At 35.2% G+C, this 24,767-nt stretch overlaps 1 protein-coding gene and 1 long non-coding RNA gene across 3 annotated transcripts in view; both read right to left on the bottom strand.

The window, feature by feature from the left end:
- Nucleotides 1–24,767, bottom strand: part of XPR1 (xenotropic and polytropic retrovirus receptor 1) — a 229,403-nt gene that overhangs the window by 157,291 nt on the left and 47,345 nt on the right. The window lies entirely within an intron of this gene.
- LOC141582133 (uncharacterized) overlaps nt 1–24,767 on the bottom strand; it is a 73,167-nt gene that overhangs the window by 44,457 nt on the left and 3,943 nt on the right. The window contains exon 1 of the long non-coding RNA XR_012514974.1: nt 1–24,767. This exon is cut by the window's left edge and continues 21,589 nt beyond it; it is cut by the window's right edge and continues 3,943 nt beyond it. This is a non-coding gene — a long non-coding RNA (uncharacterized LOC141582133).

The raw sequence follows: 24,767 nt of genomic DNA on the forward strand, positions 1-24,767 counted from the left end.
TTTATGTGGTCATATAAAATGATTCTAATTTTGTTTCATTATCAGAACTATGAAGTATCTCCTAAGTTCTGTTAAACTTTTCTTCAACCATTATCTTTACAACAATTTTCAAACTCATTCCCACGTGCTGATGGCTCATTTCTAGAAAAGTAAAAACACAGCACCTATAACCAATACCCAATACTCCAGAAAAGGACAGTCTGATTAATGCTCTGCACAGTAGTACTATCCCTTTTTTTGTTTTATAAAACTGAATACATAGCATTAATGTTTTTTAAAGTTGTATGTTTAATGTTTTTTAAAGTTGATTGTGTTAATTGTAATCATGCTACCATTCTTCTATCCTACAGATTTTTTAAAACTCCATATCTGTTGAATTCTATTAAATATAACTATCAGGTTCATATAAAAGTAAATACAGTTTTTGCCATTACTTTCAATGGCAAGAAACACAATTACTTTTGTACTAACCTAACAGAAAATGTTTTCTGGGGTGGTGGGCAGGTTTGCCAATTTCTACAGTGTAAATATTCCCATCATGGCCAATTTCAAGCTAACCACAGTGAACACAGGGTTGAGAAGAGATGCAGACAATTATCATAATCTTGTGTGAGACAGTTCCAGCATACCACTAAATTTAATTCATCTTTCTTAGCCAAAAGTTTCCATCACAGACTCTTAAAAAAATTTTTTTGAAAATAATATTTCCCTGTCCACACCCAAGATTCTGATGTAGGAGATATAGACTGGGATCTAGGTATATGCATATTTTTAACAATCCCTGGGTAGTTCTGAGGTACATGCTCAGATAAAAACACTTTCGGCTGCCACTAATCTGTCCATACTCTTTGGCTCTAAGTCATTCAAACAGCTAGAAATCCCTCAACTATATTATCATTCATCTCACATATTTTGATCCTCCATAAGAAGAGCATGACAGGTTTTAAAAAACTGTCTTCTTAAATTTTATGCCCATGACATTCTCCTATTCAATTAAGAGAACTAATTTCCAAAGAAAAATAGGGCTGGGTACAGTGGCTCACGCCTGTGATCCCAGCACTTCGGGAGGCCAAGGTGGGCAGATCACCTTAGGTCAGGAGTTAGAGACCAGCCTGGCCAACATGGTGAAATGCTGTCTAGTAAAAATACAAAAATTAGCTAGGCATGGTGGCAGGCACTTATAATCCCAGCTACTCAGGAGGCTGAGGCAGAAGAGTCGCTTGAACCCAGGAGGAACAGGTTGCAGTGAGCCTAGATCATGCCATTGCACTCCAGTCTGATTGACAAGAATGAAACTCTGTCTCCAAAAAAAAAGAAAAGAAAATTAGGTATGGCTAGCATGGCTTGCTTGGTGAATCAATATGAGCTTCTAGAAGATGAGCAGATTACTGAATATTGAGAAATAAGCCATTTAAGGAGGGTGAACTTCCAGGCAAGAAGAAGGATCTGGAGGTCAACTACAACCTTCAAGTTAAACAAATAGAAAACTGAATAATATACCTAAGTCATTTGTTTCAAGGTAGCAAACAGCTGCTGAAAGCGCAAAAACTAGAGGTAAAGGACCTAACTCCAGAGAGAGAAGAACCTTAGAGAGGTGAACAACCTTCTGCAGACACTTAGCCTAGAACATTTACCAATTTGACAACCAGGTGTGAAGCCCAGAACCTGAAATTTACACCTGCAGAGGTCTGATGCTAAGAGCCAAAAATAAAGCAACAGAGATTTTAACAGAGACAAAAGCTTCCACTTTCATAAACTAGAAAAAGAAGGAAAAAGTAAACCCAAAGAGCACAGAGCAAAGAAATAAAGAGTAGAAATCAATAAAATACAAAACAGGCAAACAAAAAAGAAAAATGATGACACCAAAATGGGTTAGTTTGACAAGATGAGACAGGCTTGAAAATTTAGAAAATAAAAAATCTGAGGCCATGCGGTGGCTCATGTCTATAATCCAAGCACTCTGGGAGGCTGAGGCAGTAGGATCACTTGAGGCCAGGAGTTCAAGACCAGCCTAGGCAAACATAGCAAGACCCATCACTACCAAGAAAAAAAAAAAAAAAAAAAAGCCAGGCATGGTAGCACACACCTGTATCACTTGTACCCAAGAGTTCGAGGCTGCACCACTGAACTCCAGCCCGGGTAACAGAGTAAGACCCTGGCTCAAACAAACAAAAAACCCCAAAACGCTGTGGGTGATATAGCCCAAAGTTTATCAGATACATGGACCTATCTATTACATAACATTCCACTCTAGGGACTGTCCATTCCCTTGACAGCTACCTCCAAGAACTGAGAAGCACATACATAGCTCAAGAAGCTTTCATTAAGATTTAAACAACTTCTTGGCATGGCCTGGTGGCTCAAGCCTGTAATCCCAGCACTTTGGAAGGTCAAGGCAGGAGGATCCCTTGAGCTCAGAAGTTCAAGACCAGCCTGGGCAACATAGTGAGATCCTGTTTCTACAAAAAATAGAAAACTTAGCTGGGCATGGTGGCATGCATCTGTAGCCCTAATTACTCAATAGGTTGAAATGGGAATGCTTGAGCCCAGGAGGCTGAGGTTACAGTGTGCTATGATTGTGCCACCGCATTCCAGCCTGGGCAACAAGATGATACTCTGTCTCTTACAGAAAAGAGAAAAAAAAAAAAAAAAACAACAAAAACAAAAACAAAAAACAGAAAAAGAGAGAAAAATCAATGAAACAAGTGTCTGGTCCTTTGACTAAGACAATAAAATGGATAAATTTCTAGCCAGACTGATGATGATGACGAAACTAGAGGAGAAGGATGAGGAGGAGGAGGAAGGGGACGGAGACAACACAAATGGCCAACATCAGGAATGTGAGTGCTGACAAGGCTATAGTTTCTATCACTATGTAAAGGATAATAAAGAAATATTATGAATAACTTTATGCCAATAAATTTGACAATTTAAATTAAATAGACGTATTCCTTGAAAGATACCAACTATCAAGGGTTTACTCAAGAAAAAACAGATAACCTAAATACACCTATTAAAATCTTCCCACGAAGGAAGTACCAGGTCCAGATGACTTTATTAGGGGATTCTACCAAACAGTTAAAAATAATATTACCAGTTATATAGAAACTCTTCCATACTACTGAAGAGAATTCTTTCCACTTCATTCTATGAGGCAAACATTACCCTGATATCAAAACAAGACAAAGACATTATAAGACTTTCAAAAAAAAAAACCCATACAAATATAGATGTAAAAATCTGAACATAATTTTAGCAATTCTAATTCAACAATATATAAAAAAAGGTATGTAATGACCCATTAGGGTTTATCCTAGGAATATTGGGGTCAATATAACATGTGAAAATCAATGTAATTAACCTTATTAACAAACTAAAAAAGAAAAGCTCAATTATCATTGAGACCTGACCAAGTTCAATATCTCCTTACTCCTAATAAAAACTCAGCAAACAAGGGATACCCACTCTCACCACTTGTATCCAACACTGTATTAGAGATTCAGCCTAGTGTAACCAGGCAAGTAAAAGAAATTAAAAGGCACCCAGCTTGGAAAGGTAGAAGTAAAACTGTCTTTATTGGCAGATGACACGTGGTCTATATAGAAAATCCAATGGAATCTATTTTTAAAAAGCTACTGTAACTAAAAAGTGAGTTTAGCAAAGTTGCATGATATAAGATCAATATATAAAAATCACTTATACTTCCGTGTACTAGCAATGAACAATTGGAAATTGAAATGGAAAGACTATCATTTGCAAGAGCATCAAAAAATACTGAATACTTATAAAAAAATCTGATTAAAGATACGGAAAGTCCATATACTATAAAACACTGCTGAGATAAATTAAAGAAGATGAAAAGGAAATACATATTTTACTTTCAGGTTTTAAGATTAAATATTATGATGTCAGTTTTCCCCAAATTTATCTAAAGATTCAATACAGTTCCAATAAAAATCTTACCAGGTTTTTTTTTTAAAAAAATGGAAATGGACAGAGTATTCTAAAATACGTAAGAAAATGTAAAGGACCTAGAATAGACAATACTTTGGAAAAAAAAAAAAAAGAAAGAAAAGAACAAAGCTGGAATAAGAACAATGCTAACTGATTTCAAGACTATTATTAAAGCTACAGTAATCAAGAAATAGACTCACATATAAGTGAACAACTGATTTATTTTATTTTATTTATTTATTATTTTTGATACAGAGTCTTGTTCTGTCTCCCAGGCAGGAGTGGAGTGGCACAATCTTGGCTCACTGCAACCTCTGCCTCCCAGGTTCAAGCTATTTTCCTGTCTCAGCCTTCCGAGTAGCTGGGTAGCTGGGACTACAGCTGCACACCACCATGCCCAGCTAATTTTTGTATTTTTAGTAGAGACAAGGTTTCACCATATTGGTCAGGCTGGTCTTGAACTCCTGACCTCAGGTGATCCACCCACCCCCCTCAGCCTCTCAAAGTGTTGGGATTACAGGCGTAAGCCACCATGCCCAGCCTGATTTTCTGACAACTAAAATAGCCCCTCAAACCGTGGTTTCACTTTCCATAGTTTCAGTGACCATTGTCAACAGCTGTCTGAAAATATTAGACAGAAAACTCCAGAAATAAACAATTCGTAAGTTTTAAATTGTGTGTCATTCTGAATAGCACAATGAAATCTCATATGGTCCTGCTCCATCTTGCCTGAGATAAGAGCCATCCCTTCGTCTAGGGAACAACACTACCACCCCTTAGTCACTTACTAGCCATCTCAGTTATCAAGTTGTCACAGTAATTCAGTGCTTGTGTTCAAGTAACCCTTATTTTACTCAATGGCCACAAAGGGCAAGAGTAATGATGCTGACATACTATTATAACTGGTACCTTTATTATTGTTAGTCTCTAGTTGTGACTAATTTATAAATTAAATTTTATCATATGTATGTATAAATGTATAGAAAAAATATTGTATATTGTATATATATAATTTGTAAACTGTATATTGTATATATATAATTTGTTACTATCCACAGTTTTAGGCATCCACTAGAGGTCTTGGAATGTATTACAAAAGCAATAAAGTAGAGACAGGATAGTCTTTTCAACAAATGGTATTAGAGCAACTGATATGTGTATATAAAAAATGAACTTTGTTCCATGTCTCACACCATATACAAAAAATTAAACTAAAAATGGACACAGACCTAAATGTAAGACGTAAAACTAAAGCTTTTAGATGCCAACAGAGGATAAAATCTTTCTGACCTTGAATTAGGCAAAGAATTCTAAGATTTGACCAAAAGCATCATCCAGAAAGTAACTCATAAATTGGACTACATCAAAATTTAAAAATTCTAATTCTCAAAAATCTTTGCAAAATCTACATCTGATTAAGACCTCGTATTTAAAACATAAAAAGAACTCTCAAAACTCAAGAATGGGAAAACAAACAACCCAATTTTTTAAATAAGCAGAAGATTTGAATATATTCCTAAAGAAGATAAACCAACAGCAAATAAACAATAGGGAAAGTCTCAATATCACTAGTCATTTGGCAAACATAAATTATAAGCATAATGGGACAACACGACACTCCTATTCTAATGACTAAAATTAAATCAAATGACAATATCAAGTGTTGGTGAAGACATGGGAAAAAATGGAACATTCACACATTCCAAATGGGAACGTAAAATTGCGCTGTCACTTTGAAATCTCAAAATAATTAGGTTGACTGAAAGAAGCCAAACAAACAAGAGTACATACTGTATAAATACATTTAAAACTTTAGAAAATGTAAACTGTGAGGAAAAAGTGAAGGAAAGTGAAGGAAAGCCGATGGTGTTCGACTGAGAAGGAACAAAGTGAGATGGGGTGGGAAGGAGAGATTATAAAAAGGTATGAGAAAACTCTTGGCGATGACGATATGTTCGCTATCCTGAGTGTGGTTATGGTTTCACTAGTGTATACAAATGTCATAACTTATCAAATTGTACACTTTAAATATCTACATTTATTAAATATCAATTATAATTCAAAAAAGCTGTTTTAAAAAACACACTAACCAGGAGATAAAACATCTGCTTTTCTTTAAAATTTTACATGCTTATGGCTGTAATCCCAGCACTTTGGGATGCCGAGGCAGGTGCCTCACCTGAGGTCAGGAGTTTGAGACCGGCCTGGCCAACATGGTGAAACCCCAACTCTACTAAAAATACAAAAATCAGCTGGGTTTGGTGCACGCACCTGTAATCCCTGCTACTCAGGAGACTGAGGCAAGAGAACTGCTTGAGCCTGAGACATGGAGGTTGCAGTGAGCTAAGATCACACCATTGTACTCCAGCCTGGGTGACAGGGCAAGACCCTGCCTCAAAAAAAAAAAAAAAAATTACATGCTGATTAAGACTACAGCTATGTGAAGATAAAGATTCAAAAATTATCTTTTAAAACTGCAAATTAGACATTTCATTTGGGGACAATTCTTGTTAAAAAACAATATTTAATTTTTATAACAAAATTAAACGTTATCTTTATGAAAGAGTTTGTAATTTTTAGTTGCATGGTATTTCAAATAAAACATTCATAAAAATATTTAAGGAAAGTCATATGCAGAGTCACGTTTTCCTGTTCTTTTGAATATTTAGGGCTAAAAATAGGAGTCAGTTGTGCCAAGAATATAGGTTAAAAAAAAATCACCTTGCAATAAAATCTCCAGAAAAATCTCCAATAAAATCTAAAAAACTTCCGAACTAAATCATTCCAGAAATGTATATTTACTAATAAAATGTTTTCTTCCTTTTATTTATCGTGGTAAAATATATATAACATTAAATCTACAATTTTAACCAACAGTAAGAGTACAATTCAATGGCATTAAGTACATTCATAATGTTACGCAACCATCGCCATTATCTCTCTCCATAATTCTCATCACCTTAAACACACATAGTAAGGAATTACTGTTTATTAAACAAGACAAAAACAGGAAATTGAACATATTTCTTTAGATGCAGTCTTGTAAATCACAGAAGACATGAGAGTCAGATGCTACTATCCACAAAAACAGTAGGCAAAAACCACTGGCTACTGATTATACCCACCTGATAATTCCAAAAACTCCTATTTGTAATAGATGTTCAATTAAACTTCCTTTTTCTTATTAATCTAAACACAGAATCATGCAGCTAATTAAAAATCATGCATCTGTTTTTCCAATTTTTTCATATTGGCTGAATATAATACCTAAATAGTCTATTCAGCTTTTCTAAATTCATTTGACTTAATTGTTTTATTTAAATTTCTCACTAAGTGTTCTAAAAGACCTCAACGAGAAATGCTAATTAGAAATACTACTGCTGGCCGGGCGTGGTGGCTCACGCCTGTAATCCCAGCACTTTGGGAGGCCAAGGCGGGTGGATCACGAGGTCAAGGGATCAAGACCATCCTGGCCAACGCGGTGAAACCCTGTCTCTACTCAAAAAAAAAAAAAAAAGAAATACTACTGCTGTCATTCTCACATCACTGCTTTAGTACCAATACCACCACTCCCAAAAAGACAAAAGGAAACCATGAGAAAAATTAGTAATGGATATTAAAGATCTCCACAACCATAATCTCGACCCTGAAAGTTCTCCCACCAAAGAAACAAAAGTTAAAATATTTCTAAAATATTTTGCACAAATGATTAGGATTTATGTTTGCAATAAACAACACTTCTACTAAGGTGTTTTCAATAAACATTCTGTAGGTGTTCTGGAGAGGGACGGTAAGAAGAAGAAAAAGAAACTAAAATAAGGAAGCACAATCCTTCTTGGTTCACAACACACAACCTATAAATAGAAACAGAGAAGAATTAGGTCTGCCTATATTCCACAGCCTTATTCAGATACTGTTACGTAGGTAATGCAGGTACTTAAAAAGGTAGAATCTCTCAAGTCCAAAGGACACCAGGGACAAGTCTAACTTGAAAGACAATTCCACTATTAAAATTAAACTACTGCACTTCATTCTATTTATGTTCTTACTTACAGGTGAGGTTAAATTATGAAAACACATGGACACATGGAGGGGAACAACACACACTGGGGCCTATTGGAGGGTAGCGGGTAGGAGGATGGAGAGGATCAGGAAAAATAACTAACGGGTACTAGGCTTAATGCCTGCTTGATGAAATAATCTATACAACAAATCCCCATGATGTATATTTATCTATGTAACAAATCTGCACATCTAAGCCTGAACTTAAAAGTTTTTTTAAAAGTGATCAAAAAATTCTATCCTGGTTTTTTCACCATGTAATTATTCTTCCAACTACTATCAAGATAAAAATTCTGACAGTTATTTTTGTTGATTCTCTGAAATTAGAAATCTTAACTCTTAATACAAATAAGCATTTTTTTTAAATATATATTTCTACAACTGATACAGACTGAAAAATTAGGTAGCAAAAACATATGCCAAAAAATTACTTTACAGGAAATCTTAATTTCAGGTTAAATAAATTCAATTTCAGAATTCTTCTGTGGGGTCGGGCACAGTGGCTCACACCTATAATTCCAACACTTTGGGAGGCTGAGGCGGCCAGATCACAAGGTCAAGCAAGAGTTCAAGACCAGCCTGGCCAACAGCGTGAAACCCTGTCTCTACTGAAAAAAACACAACAACAAAAAATAGCCGGGCATGGTGGCTGACGCCTGTAATCCCAGCTATTCAGGAGGCTGAGGCAGGGGAATTGCTTGAACCCAGGAGGCAGAGGTTGCAGGGCACCAAGATTGCACCACTGCACTCCAGCCTGGGTGACAAAGCAAGACTCTGACTCGGGGCAGGGGGGTGGGGAATGCTTCTGTGTCTTCATAGATGCAGAGGTTATATAACAGTGAATGTACTAAATGCAATTAAAATGGTTTGGTGTTATATGAATTTTCAAATAAAAAAGATAATATTTCTATGCATATTCTGGGTCATGTACCTAATTAAAAATCATGCATCTATTTTTTCCAATACTCCTGAGGAAGGGCACATATGGCTCTAATTGTTGCTGGCATATACCTGGTGGCCTCCAACATGGATAATGACACAGCCATGAGAATATTTTAAAAAGCAGAGCTGGAGACTCAGTGGTACCATACCTGAAGCCTGCATTCCTTAGACTTAATTGAACTGCAATTTAAGACAGCAACAAGCCTATACATTTATGGATACTTCTAAACCAGAACAAGTAACCCATGAACGTCTCTAAATCCAGTCTGCATTAAAATAGTAACTTCAAATGTTAGAATACACTAGTCTACCAAATAAAGTCCAATTTTTAAATTATTTAAGCCCCTTGGGAAGCTGGCTTTATCCTTACAGCTAACTATTCTCCAGTAATAACCCTTCATGCTTCATTTTAAGTACTCTACTAAATCTTCCCTGAATGTCTTATGTACATCCACTCTCAGTTTAGTCTTGTTGTTTCTCTGTGCTTAGAAGGCCCTCTCCTAAAGCTATCTAAAAGTTAACCACGCTTCAAGACCCAATTCAAATCCCCTTTTCTCCGTTAGTCGTTCTCTTACTACTACTAACTAATATATTGTGTTATTTTTGTATTGTTAAAAATTCATCTTGGCTGGGCGTGGTGGCTCACACCAGTAATCCCAGCACTTAGGAAAGCCAAGAAAGGTAGATTACCTGAGGTCAGGAGTTTGAGACCAGCCTGGCCAACATGGTGAAACCCATCTCTACTAAAAATACAAAAATTAGCTAGACATGATGACACACCCCTGTAATTCCAACTACTTGGGAGGCTGAAGCTGGAGAACTGCTTGAGCCTGGAAGATGGAGGTTGCAGTGAGGCAAGATTGTGCCACTGCACTCTAGCCTGGTGACAGAGTGAGACTCTGTTTCAAAAAAAAAAAAAAAAAAAAAATTCTTCTTTGCTGAACATTTACTGACCTAATTTTTTTTGCCATGTCAACAGTAAACTATATCATATTTTTCCTTAAGTGGAAATTACAGTCTTACAGAAAGACAACATATTGTTTTACTAACATGCTAAAGGACCCCATATAGAAAAAACAGGAATGTGAAAACAATAATCTTACAATGTAAATTATCTTATTCTGATGTATCCTTTAAAATTAACTATTTCATTTTCTTATTGTAATGGCCAAAAGATTTCTTTGTGAAGAACCTAAAAGAACATATTTTGGAACTGCACAGCAACTGTGGAACAAAAGAAAATTTGAAATATTTTTAATCATACTACATTTCCAACACCTGTTTTAGAATACGTACATATCTGTTTTAGAATACGTACATATCAACTCAAATAAAATTCACGTGTATCAGGGTATTTGCAAAATTAACTGCATGTGATAATACACCAATATAAATTCAATTTCCTTTCCCAGTTTCACTTAGCTGGTCAATTTCTCATCAGGAAACACAAATTTACACTCTGTCTCCTTTCAACCTTCAACAAGAAAATGAAATTTTTATCAATACAGGTAGATCCCCACCCCCAACACCCTATTCCAAAAAAGTTATGCTTGTGGTTGCCATGCCTAAAAGTATTATTCAACACTAAAAATCATCACAGTTTACCTTTTCAGCTACAGTAGACACATTTTGTCAAATCCAAAGTGTGCTAAGGATTTAAGCTTTAAAGAATAAAGAGTTTTATCCTTAAATATCTATATACATTTATAAGAGTATGTATATGGATGCATTTCTGCTCCATGAGACAGAAAGCATTCAACAGTGAGTAACTCAGCAGCAAGGATACTTTCAAACCAGTGTCCAATATGTAAATTCTAAAAGGAAGTAAGACTCCATGATTACTAAAAAAAAACCCCAAGAGTCCCTGGGAAAATGGCTGACTGGAGATCCCAGACTGGAAGCATATATGACAAACCTGGAAAATTCTGTCATATCGGATATAAAAGAAGCTATAATAGGATACTAAAATTCTATCAAAAGAAATGAGAAAACCAACTGAATAGGCTCCCACTGGCCAAAGACGAGAATTTAACCATTAATAGGGATAAAATTGCACTGCACCAAAATATACCAAATATATTGAAATAGACAAATTGAGTAAGACACTTAAAATGTTTCACTGGTCATCTCTGTAAAATGTTACAGAATCAACATTATTTTGAAAAAGGTAAACAAAGGCAAATAATTAAGCATTTATGCTACCTGTCCTATACAATCAGTATGTAAGGAATAACCAAATAATTGACAAAAGGAAGTTTCCCTTTATAGAATAATTCTAGCTAATAAACACAGGAGCATTAGGGTATCACCATTTTGTAAACCCTAATGAATTAATAGATCTAGGGTTAGGCAATGATCATCAGTAGAAACAAAACAGATAAACAATCTTATAGTTTTATATATATATGTTTATATACAAAGGAGACACACACACACACACACACACACATATATATATCTTCTGATAGAAATACACTCCAGCACCTATAAAGTGTTCTTGAGAAAAATACATATACACATTATATATAGTCAGAATTGAAACAAGCCTCTAGATTTAACTACAAATTTGTAGTAAATAAAGAGAACAGAAACCATGCTAAAATACACCACAGACGTACCATCAGCAAAATCCAGACTCTAGGAAACAAAAACAAAAAACCTGAATAAGCCAGGTTCTTCCATCAAATAATAAAAACAATATATATATATATATTTAATCTATATTGTCTTCATAAGAATATATAGACTCTGACTTTGGTCTTGAAGGAAAAGGTTTTTTTGTTTTGTTTTGTTTTGTTTTTTTCCCCCAGAGAGAAAGAAAAAATAATAAGAAAAAGAATAAAGAAGAGGAAGAAAGAGAAAGAGGAAGAGGGAGAGAGGATGGGGGTATTGCTTTATTGCCCAGGCTAGAATGCAGTCTAAATATGGGTATGCCTATAATTGTCCTTAATAATGGAGACATGAAAGAAAATGAGGGAAGAGAATAACAAACGAGGAGCCAACCAATATTTCGTTTAAACTTCTAAGTTGATATGATGTGGTACTAATAAGAGTGTATATTTTGTGTATTTAAAGTGGAGAGTTCTATAAATGTTAATTAAGTTTACTTGTTCCAGATCTGAGTTCAAGTCCTGGATATCGTTGTTAATTTTCTGTTTCATTAATCTGTCAAATATTAATGTTGAAGTCTCCCACTATTATTGTGTGGGAGTCTAAGTCTCTTTAGTCTTGTATGTCTGGGTATTCCTGTATTGGGTGCGTATATGTTTAGGATCCTTAGCTCTTCTTCTTGTTGCATTGATCCTTTTATCATTATATAATGTCCTTCTTTGCTTCTTTTGATCTTTGTTGCTTTAATGACTATTTTATAAGAGGCAAAAAATAAATAAATTAAAATAAAATAAAAACAATAACATTATTTTTAAAAACCCCAAAATTCAAGAAAAAAAAAGAGTTGGAGGGGAAACCTATAAATTAGTCCTGACAAATAAAACTTTCTGTAATGAAAGAAATAATCTGTAACATCCAGTATGGTAGCCCCTAACCTCATAACGCTACTGAGTACTCAAAATATGTGTAGGACAACTAAGGACCACATAATTTCATTTTGGTTTTAATCAATGTAAATAGCTACATGTGGCTCGTGGCTTCTGTATTGAATGGTGCCATTATAGACCAATGAAAAATTAAGAGACATACTATCAATCACAATATATTGTATGATGAATCTTATTTGGGTCCCTATTCAAACTAATAAATCTTAAAATACACATAAAACAATTAGGGGCCATGTAAAAGATCTGGGGGCATGAGAGGAGTGCTGCCCTTGTCTACGCTACCACTGCTGCCAGTAGTTGCACCTGTCATCAGGATGAGGATTAATCTGCCCTATCTACCATTGGTGCATTATGTGCACAATCAGGGGCCCAAGAAGAGGTCTGCCCTGCTTCCCACAGCCCTCACCTATGCACATCATCTGGAAGTCTGGAAACTGGGGATGACCCACCCCAACTGATGCTGGCACCTGCATGCATTATCCAGAGGTCTGCAGATAGGTGTGCTCTGCCTACCACTAACACACACACATGTTGTCCAGGAACTGAAGACAATCTCATTCCACCCACCACCATCACGCTTGAGTCTGAGTGTGCCAACTAGTGACCTGGGAATCAACCCACCCTGATCACTACTGCTGGCATCCGTACATGCCATCCAGTGGCTTGGGGACATGTCCACCTAGCCCACCTTGGCCAGTGCCACAACCACTGGTGCCCAAGGTCTAGCTGGTCTAGTGTTTTCATCTCTAGCAGAGCCTCAAATAGCCTTCACTAAAAAATACCATCTAAGCCAATGAGAAACTCACAGACTCTACTGACACTGATTAATGCTAAAGAAATAATTCAGAAACTACATTACCTTCCTACCCAGAATCAAAACTAAAGCAACCTACCCAAGCAACACTATAGTTAGGCCTATAGGAAAGTCTTTCCCTAAGAAAGTCAATCTATAAAACTGGAAGAAGTGACTGTTAAATCAGAGGTACAGATGGCAGCATAAGGATGCAAGAAACACAAAAAAGCAAGAAAATATGATACCTCCAAAGAAACACAAGCTCTCTAGTTTTAAAAAAAAAAAAATCCAAAAGGGAGAAATTTATAAAATTTATAAAATGCCTGAAAAATAATTCTAAGTAATATTTTAAAAATTCAATGAGACACCAGAGAACACAGATAAACAATATAAAGAAATCAGCAAAAAAATTAATGATCTGAATGAGAAAGTCAACAGAGATATCATTTTTAAAAATCAAATAAATTCTAGAACTGAAGAAGTCAATGAATGAAATAAAAAACACAATTGAAAGCTTCAAAAATAGACTAGATCAAGAAAAAGAAAGAATTTCTGAATTTAAAGACAGATCTTTTTAAATAACCCGGTCAGTCCAAAAAATAATAATAAAAAATCAAAGAAGCTAAAGTAAGCCTACATGACATATGGGGCCCCATAAAGCAGACAAATATTCTAATTCTAGGAATCCTAGAAGGTGAAATGACAGGCAAAGATATAGAAAACCTATTTAACAAAATAAGAACTAAAATCTCTCCAAGTCTTGCAAGAGATTTGATTATCTAGATCTGGAAGCTCAATAATTCCCAAACAGATTCAACCCACAAAGTTCCTCCCACAAGCATATTATAGTCAAACTGTCAAAAGTCAAAGACAAAGAGAAAATTCTAAAAACATCAAGAGAAAATTGTCAAGTCACATATAAAGTAATCACCATCAGACTAACAGCAGATTTCTCACTAGAAAACTTACAGGTCAGAAGACAATGAGATAATATATTCAAAGTTCTAGAAGAAAAAAAAAAACTGCCAGCTAAAAATACTATGCCCAGCAAAGCCATCCTTAAAAGATAAAGCAGAAATAAATTTCTTTTCCAGATATGAAAAAGCTGAGGCATTTATTTATCAGCACTAAGCCAGTCCTACAGGAAATACTTAAGGGAAGTCTACATCTGAAAGCTCAAGAATAATATCTACCATCATGAAAACACACTAAAGTATAAACTTCACTGGTAGAGCAGATAAACAAAAATAAGAAAGAAAATCGAGACAAATGTTGTCACTACAGAAAACCACCAAACCACATGATATACAGTTAAGAACAGAAGAAAAAAGCAAAGGATGTATAAAATTAACAGAAAACAATGAACAAAATTACAGGAATAAGTCTTCACCTATCAATAATAACCTTAAATGTAAATGAATTAAATTCCCCACTTAAAAGACATATACTAGCTGAACGGATTTTTTAAGCATGATGCTGTCTACCAGAAACCCACTTTACCTTTAAAGACATATACAGACTGAAAGGAAAGGAAAAAGATATCTCGTGCAAAAGGAAACCAAAAGTGAGCAAGAAATGCTATCAGATAAAACAAACTTTAAGTCAAACACTGTAAAATGAGACAAAGAAGGCCATTAAAAAATTATTTGAAAAAATCAATTCAGCAAGAAGATATAACAGTTCTAAATATATATGTACCCAACACCAGAGCACGCAGATATTTAAAACAAATGTTAGATCTAAAGAAAGAGATTCCAATACAACAGTAGTTGGGGACTTCAACAACCCACTCTCACCACTGGACCAATCATCTTAACAGAAAATCAACAAATAAACACTTTAACTGCACTTAAACTAGATGGACCAAACAGACATTTATAGAACATTTTACCCAACAGGCACAGAATAAACATTCTTCTCATCAGCACATGGAACATTCTCTAGGACAGACCATATGACAGGCCACAAAACAAGTGTAAAAATTTTTTTTAAATCAAAATCATGTCAAGTAACTTCTCAGACCACAATGGAATAAAACTAGAAATCATTAACAAGAGAAACTTTGGAATCTATACAAATATATGAAAATTCAACAACATGCTCCTCAATGACCAACATGCTCCTCAATTCTGGATCAATGCAGAAATTTTAAAAAATGTTTTTAATGTCTTAAAACAAATGAAAATGGAACCACAACATACCCAAACTTACAGGACACTGTAAAAGCAGTGCTAAGAAGAAAGTTTATAGCAATAAACACCTATATCAGAAAAGTAGAGAGACTTCAAATTATTTAATGATACAAACTAACCAAGAAAAAAAGAAGACTCATATAAAATCAGAAAGGAAAAAGGAGATATTACAACTGATGCCACGCAAATACAAACGTATTACAGACTATTATGAACAAATTAATGCTAACAAATTTTAAAACCTGGAGGAAATGAGTAAGTTCCTGGACAACCTATCAAGATTGAATCAGGAAGAAACAGAAAACCTGAACAGACCAATAACAAATAGTAAGACTGCATCCGTAATAAAATGTCTCCCAACCAAAGAAATTCTAGGATTGGATGGCTTTACTGCTGAATCCTACCAAACTTGTACAGAACTAACAACAATTCTTAAGTTATTCTAAAAAACTGGAGAGGAGAAAACTCGTCCTAACTCATTCTACAAGGCCAGTATTATCATAATAACAGATCAAACAAAGACACAACAAAAAAACTATAAGCTAATTACACAGAAGCAAAAATCCTCAACAAAATATTAACAAACAAAATCCATCAATACATCAAAAAGATAAAACACTATGGTCAAGAAAAATTTATCCCAGGGATGCAAGGATGGCTCAACACACACAAATCAATAAATGTGAAATATCACATCAACAGAAGAGAAAACAAAAACCACAGGATCATCTCAATAGAAACACACAAAATGTATCTGATAAAATTCAATGTCCCTTCATAATAAAAACTCTCAACAAACTAGACATAGAAAAAGCATACCTCAACATAAAACGGCCATATATGACAAACCCACAGCTAACATCATACTGAAGGGGGAAAGGTGAAAGCCTTCCTTACAAGAACTACCCACTTCCACCACTCTTATATTCAACATAGTACTGAAATTCCTGGCCACAGCAATCAGGCAAGAGAAAGAAATAAAAAGAAATCCAGATTGGAAACAAGAAAGTCAAGTTGTTCTGCTTTATAGATGACATGATCTTAGATACAGAAATACCTAAAGACTCCACCAAAAAAACCTCTTAGAACTGATAAATTCCATAAAGTTGTAGGGTACAAAATTAGCTTACAAAAAGTCAGTAGTGTTTCTATAAACCAATAATGAACTAACTGATAAAAATCAATCTCATTTACTACAGCTATCAAAAAAAAAAAAAAACAAAAAACAAAAAAACAAACCTACCAAGGAATAAATTTAACCAAGGAGCAAAAGGCTCCTACAATGAGAACTACAAAACACCAATGAAACAAAGTCGAAAAAGCACAAACAGAAAGATATCCCATGCTCATGGGTCATGACCATACTACCCAAAGCAATCTACAAACTCAATACAATCCCTATCAAAATGCAATTATATTCTTCACAGAAATAGAAAAAAAGAATCCCAAAATTTGCATGGAACCACAAAAGATTCTGACTAACCAAAGAAATCCCAAGCAAAAAGAACAAAGCTGAAGGCATCACATTACCTGACTTCAAAGTATACTACAAAGCTATAGTAACCAAAATAGCGAGATATTGGAATAAACACATATACACAGGCCAATGTAACAGAATAAAGGATACAAAAATAAACCCACATATTTCCAGAAAACTGACTTTCAACAAAGGCTCCAGAACATACACTGGAGAAAGAACAACCTCTTCAAAAAATTGTGCTGGGAAAACTGGATCTCCATACGCCGAAGAATGAAACCAAATCCCCCTCTCTCACCATACACAAAAATCAACTCAAAATGGATAGAAGACTTAAATATAAGACCTGAAACTATAAAACTACCAGAAGACAACAAAGGGATATGCTTCAGAACATTGGTCTGAGAAAACATTTCACAGCTAAGACTTCAAAAGCACAGGCAATGAAAGCAAAAAACAAACACACACATGGGACTGTATTAAACTAAAAGTCTTCTGCACAGCAAAGGAAACAATCAGCAGAGTGAAAAGAGCACCTGCAGAGTGGGAGAAAATATCTGCAAACTATTCATCTGACAAGCAACTAGTATCCAGAATACATAAGGAACTCAAAACAACTAATAATGAAAAAACAAATAATCCCACTAAAAAGTGGGCAACGAATTTGAATGGACATTTCTCAAAAGAAACATACAATTGGCCAACAGGTAGATGGTAAAAGTGCCCAACATCACTAACCATCAGGGAAATGAGCTATCAACTTACCCTAGTTAGAATAACTATTATCAAAAAGACAAAAAAAAAAAAAATACTGCTGAAGATGCAGAGAAAAGGGGACTCTTCTTCACTGTTGGTGGGAATGTAAATTACTACAGCCACTATGAAGGACCAAGGTATGGAGGTTTCTCAAACAACTAAAAACAGATCCACCACTCCATCCCCCAATCCCACTACCAGCTATTTAGCTAAAGAAAATAAATTAGCATATCAAAGGGATGTCAGCACCAACATGCATATTACAGCACTATTCACAATAGCCAAGATATGGAATCAACAGATGAATGGATAAAATATGGTGTGCGTGTGTGTGTGCGTGCGTGCGTGTGTGTGTGTGTACAACAATCAGGAGTGGGGATGAAACAAGATTAGCCCTTCCACTGATAATGGTTAAAGCTAGATTACTGAAAAGTGGGGTTCTTTATACATCCTCACTACTTTTGTATGTCTTTAAAAAGCTTCACAATCAGAAAAAATTGGGGGAGGGGAATACAATGATCCTGTGTACTAAAAAGAGATTTGTGGTCTTTGTTTCTCCCAGGAAGGATATCAGAAATAAAGGTAAATTTGAGGGATAACTTGGAATATTTTGCAGGTAACTCTCACTAGAGGCAGATAAATGATCCTTTACGATATTTCATACATTCAAGTCTAACTAACATCTATTGGCCTGTTTTTCACTTTCCAGGATCATACCTGAATTTTTCTTTGACACCATTTGACTGCTCCTTTCACAATACAGCAGGTAGAAACACTTAAAGCAAATGCCACATTTGGAACTCAAGCTCTAGTTCACAATTTGAAGAACATTAAAAAGTATTTTTTTTAATGTAAATGCATGAACATGGTAGGCTGAGAATGGTAGCTCATGCCTGTAACCCAGCACTTTGGGACGTGAAAGTGAGAGGATCGCTTGAGCCCAGGAGTTCAAGATCAGCCTGGGCAACACAGAGAGACTCTGTCTCTACAAAAAAAAAAATTAATTATCCAGGCACAGTGGCATGTACCTGTAGTCCTAGCTATTTGGGATATTGAGGCGGGACAATCTCCTGAGCTCAGGAGTTTGAGGCTGCCGTGGGCTATGATTGTGCTACTGCACTGCAGCCTGGATGACAGAGTAAGATCCTGTCTCTAAAACAAAAAATAAATTCTTTTAAGAATATGGCAGGCACAAAAGCATCCCTTCTCCTCCACCAAAAAAAGATATCTATGTCAAATCCCTAGAATCTGTGATGTGATCTCATTGGGGAAAAGCCTTTGTAATCTAATTATATATCTTGAGAAGACATCATTCTGGATTATCCAGGCAGACCTTAAATTCAATGACAAATGTCCTTAGATATCCAGAGGACAAAGAACAAGGTAAAGAGGCATGGACTGGAGTGGCCACAAGCCAAGAAAGCCAGCAACCACCAGAAGCTGGAAGAGACAAAAAACAGATTCTCCCCCAGAATTCCAGAAGGAAGGAAGCCCTGAAGACACCTTGATTTCAGACTTTTGGCCTCCAAAACTATGAGAGAAGAATAAATGTCTGCTATTTTAAGCGACCATGTTTGTGGTTAATTATTACAGCAACCCAAGGAAACTAATACAAGAGATTATCTACTTTGCAATTATTGACCAACTCTTGCTTCTTCATACTGCCTCAGATAAGTGAAGTCACTGCTACTCTAAATGATTTTTAGAGCATCTCTTCCATTGTGATGGCAGGAATTTTTCTTTTATTCAATGGTACCCAGTACTGGAAAATCACCACTCTCTGATCACAACTTCATATGCTTCTTTCTAGCTTTCTTATTGTTTCTTAACTAAACACCTAAGGTGGTCTTCCCTAAAAAAATGAACTCAAAGAGGAACTTCCCTTACTTTAAACTGCCAACTTTAAACTTTCAACAATTGCTCCAGCTTTTTTTTTTTTTTTTGGTGGGATGGGTGGGGACAGAGTCTCACTCTGTCCCCTAGGCTGGAGTGTAGTGGCGTAACCTCGGCTCACTGCAACCTCTGCCTCCCAGATTCAAGCGATTCTTCTGCCTCAGTCTCCTGAGTAGCTGGGACTACAGGCGTGTGCAACCATACCTAGCTAATACTTCCTAATGTCTACGTCAGGAAATTCTATCTGAAATCATCAGATTCATCTGCCGTATCATTTCCTCTACAGTGTAGAATCTACATTTGTAATTTCCAAATCTTTTTTGTTCCATGATTTAATGTATTATCATTATCCCTTCCTCTACTTTATGACTTCTCTCAAATATGATAATAAAAAATTCATTTCTGATGCTGTGTGACAACTGAAACAGTGACTTTATATGTTAGTGACTTTTACAGGTGATAAAATGTCTTAAACACTAAACATACGTTAAATACAGTGTCACAAAGAAAGGATTATAAACCTGTGTTAATAACATTTCTTCACTGCTTCCAGCTTCCTACCTGTATGTTACTCAAAACTGTATTTGTTTTTATAATATAATTTACTACCTATTTATATCATTATCTAATGTCATAATAAGAAGCATTAAATTAGATCTAATTCTCTTTCTGTGAAAAAACAGCAGAAATTTCTGCAAATCAAATAGCAATGCCATTTGTTCTTCAGAAGTACACCTTGTCTATTAGCAAACTAGACTGAGGATAGTGGTATCTTTATAGAATACACAAGTCCATTTTTCAAGTTAATAGTTCTTGTTATCTACTTGTCATTTCCACAATACAAACGAATATGCAAATCATTTTCCAATGTAAACATTAAACAAATTATTAATAAGGTACAACCTTCAGAAATAACTCCATTACATAACTTTGAGTATCAATCAGGTCTCTTCATCCTTTCTAAAGGGATTTAATGCAGAATAAAACACATAATTCTTAAAGAGATGGCAATTATTTTGTTGGCTTGGCTCTTGTCTTAACCTCCACTCTTAGCCATCTGTATTTCTTTATGGCTCTCACAACAAGACTCAGTGCCTACAGATAAATCTATCATTTCATTCTTGGGGTTAACCTCACTACTAGTTCCCTGTATAATCTTCTCATGCAGTATTAACCAACTTCAAGCAGAGACAATAAATTACCAGGACCCCTTCATGACAAAGCAACACCAACAAAATAGTAGAACTTGGAAAAGCTACTCTCCTGACATTGCCCAGCTGAAAACGTAGCACATTAGATATAGCTCTGCCTATTATAAACACCAAGTTATTTTATATCTAGGTCCAAAAAGTCATATAAATATTTTTAGAGATAAATAAATACGGAAGATAACAAAGTAGAAACTGGGGGGAGGGGACAATATTTAAAATAATATGAAAAAGTAATGTTATATAAATGCACATATTTGACAGTAATCCTATAAATGCAAAAACCATTTCATGAATTTTAGGAATGCAATTCAGTCTTCCATTCTCCAGAACTAAAAAGCAAGCTCACATCTGTTATAACAACAAGGATCTGGGGACAGGGGTGACATGGAAGAAGATGCTTGAAGTAGACCCTGTCCAATGAAGCGTATAGTAAGAATGAATAATTTACAAGCACATTTTCATCTTCAGTGTTACTAAGAACTGAATTCTAAGGAGCTTAGGGAGATTGCAACACATCTGCTAACCAAGCAGAAGCAGCAGAGAAAACCTAAGCCAAAATCTTCTAACAAAACCTATTCATGAGACTGGGGAGGGAACGGGGAGACTAAAGAACAAACAGCAGAAAAGCAGAGGGTAGTGTGGTGGCCAGTTACTTATGTCCTTAACTCTATTTATTCATCCAATTTCAGAAAGTCAGATAGCTGTATTAAGCCAAGTGAGTCAGAGATGAATTAGGGTAACATTAGCTATGTACACTCTCCATCAAAATGAATGCATTATAAGATAAAAACAGAAGCAAAATATAAAAGGAAAACTCAATCAACAGGTCTGCCCATTTCAATTTAAACAGTCTAAAAAATCCTCTAACTACTCACATACTGTCTTCCAAATCTATGCCTATTTCATGTATCTTTGAAAGGAGGCATACTAACTGTAAAACACAAAACAAAAAGAAACTACTTAGTGTTGAAAAAATACATAGTCTCTCCATACTTTATAAAATATAGTTTCTCAGCAACAAAACAACATGATGCCACAATAACACAAAACCTTTAAAATTATGATCTTGTATCATCTGCTCCTCTACTAGTTTAAAAAAAAATACTGTATGTGTCATCTAAGACTATACGTTATGAAATTAAAACTCCAGTATTGTAAAACAACAGCTGCTAACAATATGTTTGGCCATCTAACCAACAGGCAAAATCCTGTATCTAAAGATAATAGATCAAGAGAATCTGAAAAAATTTTAAAACACACACACACACACAGAGAAGCAAGCTAGTTTAATTTACTCCTTTTTCCGTACTTTGGCTTCAAGGAATGAGGAAAAGGATTCACTTTTATTTCTACTCAATGACGTGTCCCGTAAATATGTAAACCATGTGCCTATTTCAGATACTAGATATAAAACAGTTTTAAAAAAAAGTCATAATCACTAGTTACAAGAGACTTACACAACTTACACTTCAGAAAGAGAGTAAGACAAATTTTAAAATGAGATATCAGAAAGTAACAAATGCTACGCAAAGAAATAAGCTAGAGTGATATAATATAAAGTGACTAAGTGGCTACATTCGACAGCAAAAGGAAACTTGGCCTGATTTAGGTAAAGAAAGGTAACGTGACTGGAGCCTAGGAAACAGTGGGGGAAATGTTGAAGGTGAGATCATGGGCGCTTATGATTTAGGACCAGATTATTTAGGGATTGCAGTAAATTGTAGTACACAGTAATAAATTTTTACATGGCCGGGCGCAGTGGCTCATGCCTGTAATCCCAGCACTTTGGGAGGCTGAGGTGGGGGAATAACCTGAGGTCAGGAGTTTGAGACCAGCCTGGCCAACATGGTGAAACCCCATCTCTACTAAAAATTCAAAAATTAGCTGGGCATGCTGGCACACGCCTGTACTCTCAGCTATTTGGGAAGCTGAAGCAGGAGAATTGCTGGAACCCGGGAGGTGGAGATTGCAGAAAGCCGATATTATGCCATTGCACTCCAGCCTGGGCAACAGAGCAATTCTCCATCTCAAAAAAATAAATAAATTTTTACATTACATCCTTGGATTACAAGAAGCAGCCTTTTAAACTCACTGTCATTTTAAACTCACTGTCATGCTTTCCGTAAAATGTTGTTGAAAATAGTATTCAACACAGAAAAAAAAGACTCTCCATGACAGTACAAGGAGGAATTTCCTCTCAAATTTCATGTTCAAAAAAGCTACTTTTTCTGAGAAAGTGGTGTAAATTCACCTTGCATCAAATGTCTTCTTCTAGCCTCTGAAAATTCAGAGTTGAATTTACATTTCGTCAATTGCACAAAATCTTATGGTATCTATTTTATTTAAATACACCTTTTTTAAAAAAAAAATACTGAGACAGAGTCTCACTCTGTCGCTCAGGCTGGAGGGCAATGGCACGATCTCGGCTCACTGCAACTTCTCGGGTTCAAGCAATTCTCATTCCTTAGCCTCCAGAGTAGCTGCGATTATAGGCATGCGCCACCACACCCAGCTAGCTTTTGTATTTTTAGTAGAGATGCAGTTTCACCATGTTGCCCAGGCTGGTCTCAAACTCCTGACCTCAAGTGATATGCCAGCCTTGGCCTCCCAAACTGCTGGGATTACAAGTGTGAACCATCATGCCTAGCCAAATAAACGTTTAACCTTAGAATAGCTTTAGATTTACAGGAAAGTTGCAAAGATAGTATAGAGAGTTCCCATATTCCCTCAACTCAGTTGCCCCTCTGTTATTAACATCTTACGTAAATATGGCACATTTGTCACAGTCAGTGAACCAATAATGATACATTATTATTAACTAAAGTCTATATATTACCCAGATTCCTCTAGTTTATGCCTGATGTTCTTTTTCTGTTCCAGAATCCTCATGGCATTTATTCTATGTATTTAAGTTACTCTAGTTTTATTCTCACTAATCTTCATTTTCCCCTTATTCTAAGCTCTGTAACTACTGATATCTAATATGTGCTATCTTATTCTATAAACTTTCCCCAACACTTCTGGGAACTACATGGAGTAATAAAAAAAAATGAGAGAGAAATTTACTGAAAGATACAATTTGCTTTTTTCTAACAAGTTAAATAGTCTAGTATTTTTCAAAGTAATGTTTTAAAAAAATTCTTACATCTTTTAAAAATAGACATACAATGAAATGTCCAATTAAAATTCTGTTCAAAGTTATCATTTGGAAAAAAATACAAAGTCATTTTTAAAAAAGTCTTTTTATATTAATCTCCAGAATTCTCTTTTGTTGTCAAATAGAGCATTAATAATCCCGACTGTCATTACTGAGTCATGCAACCTTAAGGTGGTCTCAGATTGCACATAACTAAAACAAAGGCTAAGCAAAATGATGTTTTAATGTCCTTTCCATTAGAAAAAAACTAAGAAATGTTAATTTCTTAGTTTTGCGACCTATGTTGACTGTCAGATTTGCATGTTTTTCCTTCACAAATAAAAAGTAGAAAACAACATTTTTAAACGAAAGTTACATTTAAAAAAGAATATCACAAAATGAAGTTTGAAGCATTCCTTGAAATTAATTCAAAGAAAAAACTAAAATAGATTAATCAAATACAGCACATAATTTATATATATATATCTGACTTTAAAAGTATCCTGGGAAAGCGGGAAGACAGTTAATTAAAAAAAAAAAAAAAAAAAGATGTAAGATGTGAGCATTTAACCAACTAGATTAATTCCATTAAATTATTGAGACACCAAACTGGCAGCGGGGAGCATGAAAAAAGGTAAAACTTGACACTTACAATGCCAAATGGGTACTAGATGTAAGAATTCTGTTATACTTAATCTGTAAGTATAAAAATTATCCTGCCTCAGAACAACCCTGATTATTAAGGTATGACTGACTGATGCATTGATGGGAACCTCCAGTTTGCAGTTTAATTT

This window comes from Saimiri boliviensis, chromosome 19 (assembly GCF_048565385.1).
Source record: "Saimiri boliviensis isolate mSaiBol1 chromosome 19, mSaiBol1.pri, whole genome shotgun sequence".
NCBI classification, from domain to species: domain Eukaryota; kingdom Metazoa; phylum Chordata; class Mammalia; order Primates; family Cebidae; genus Saimiri; species Saimiri boliviensis.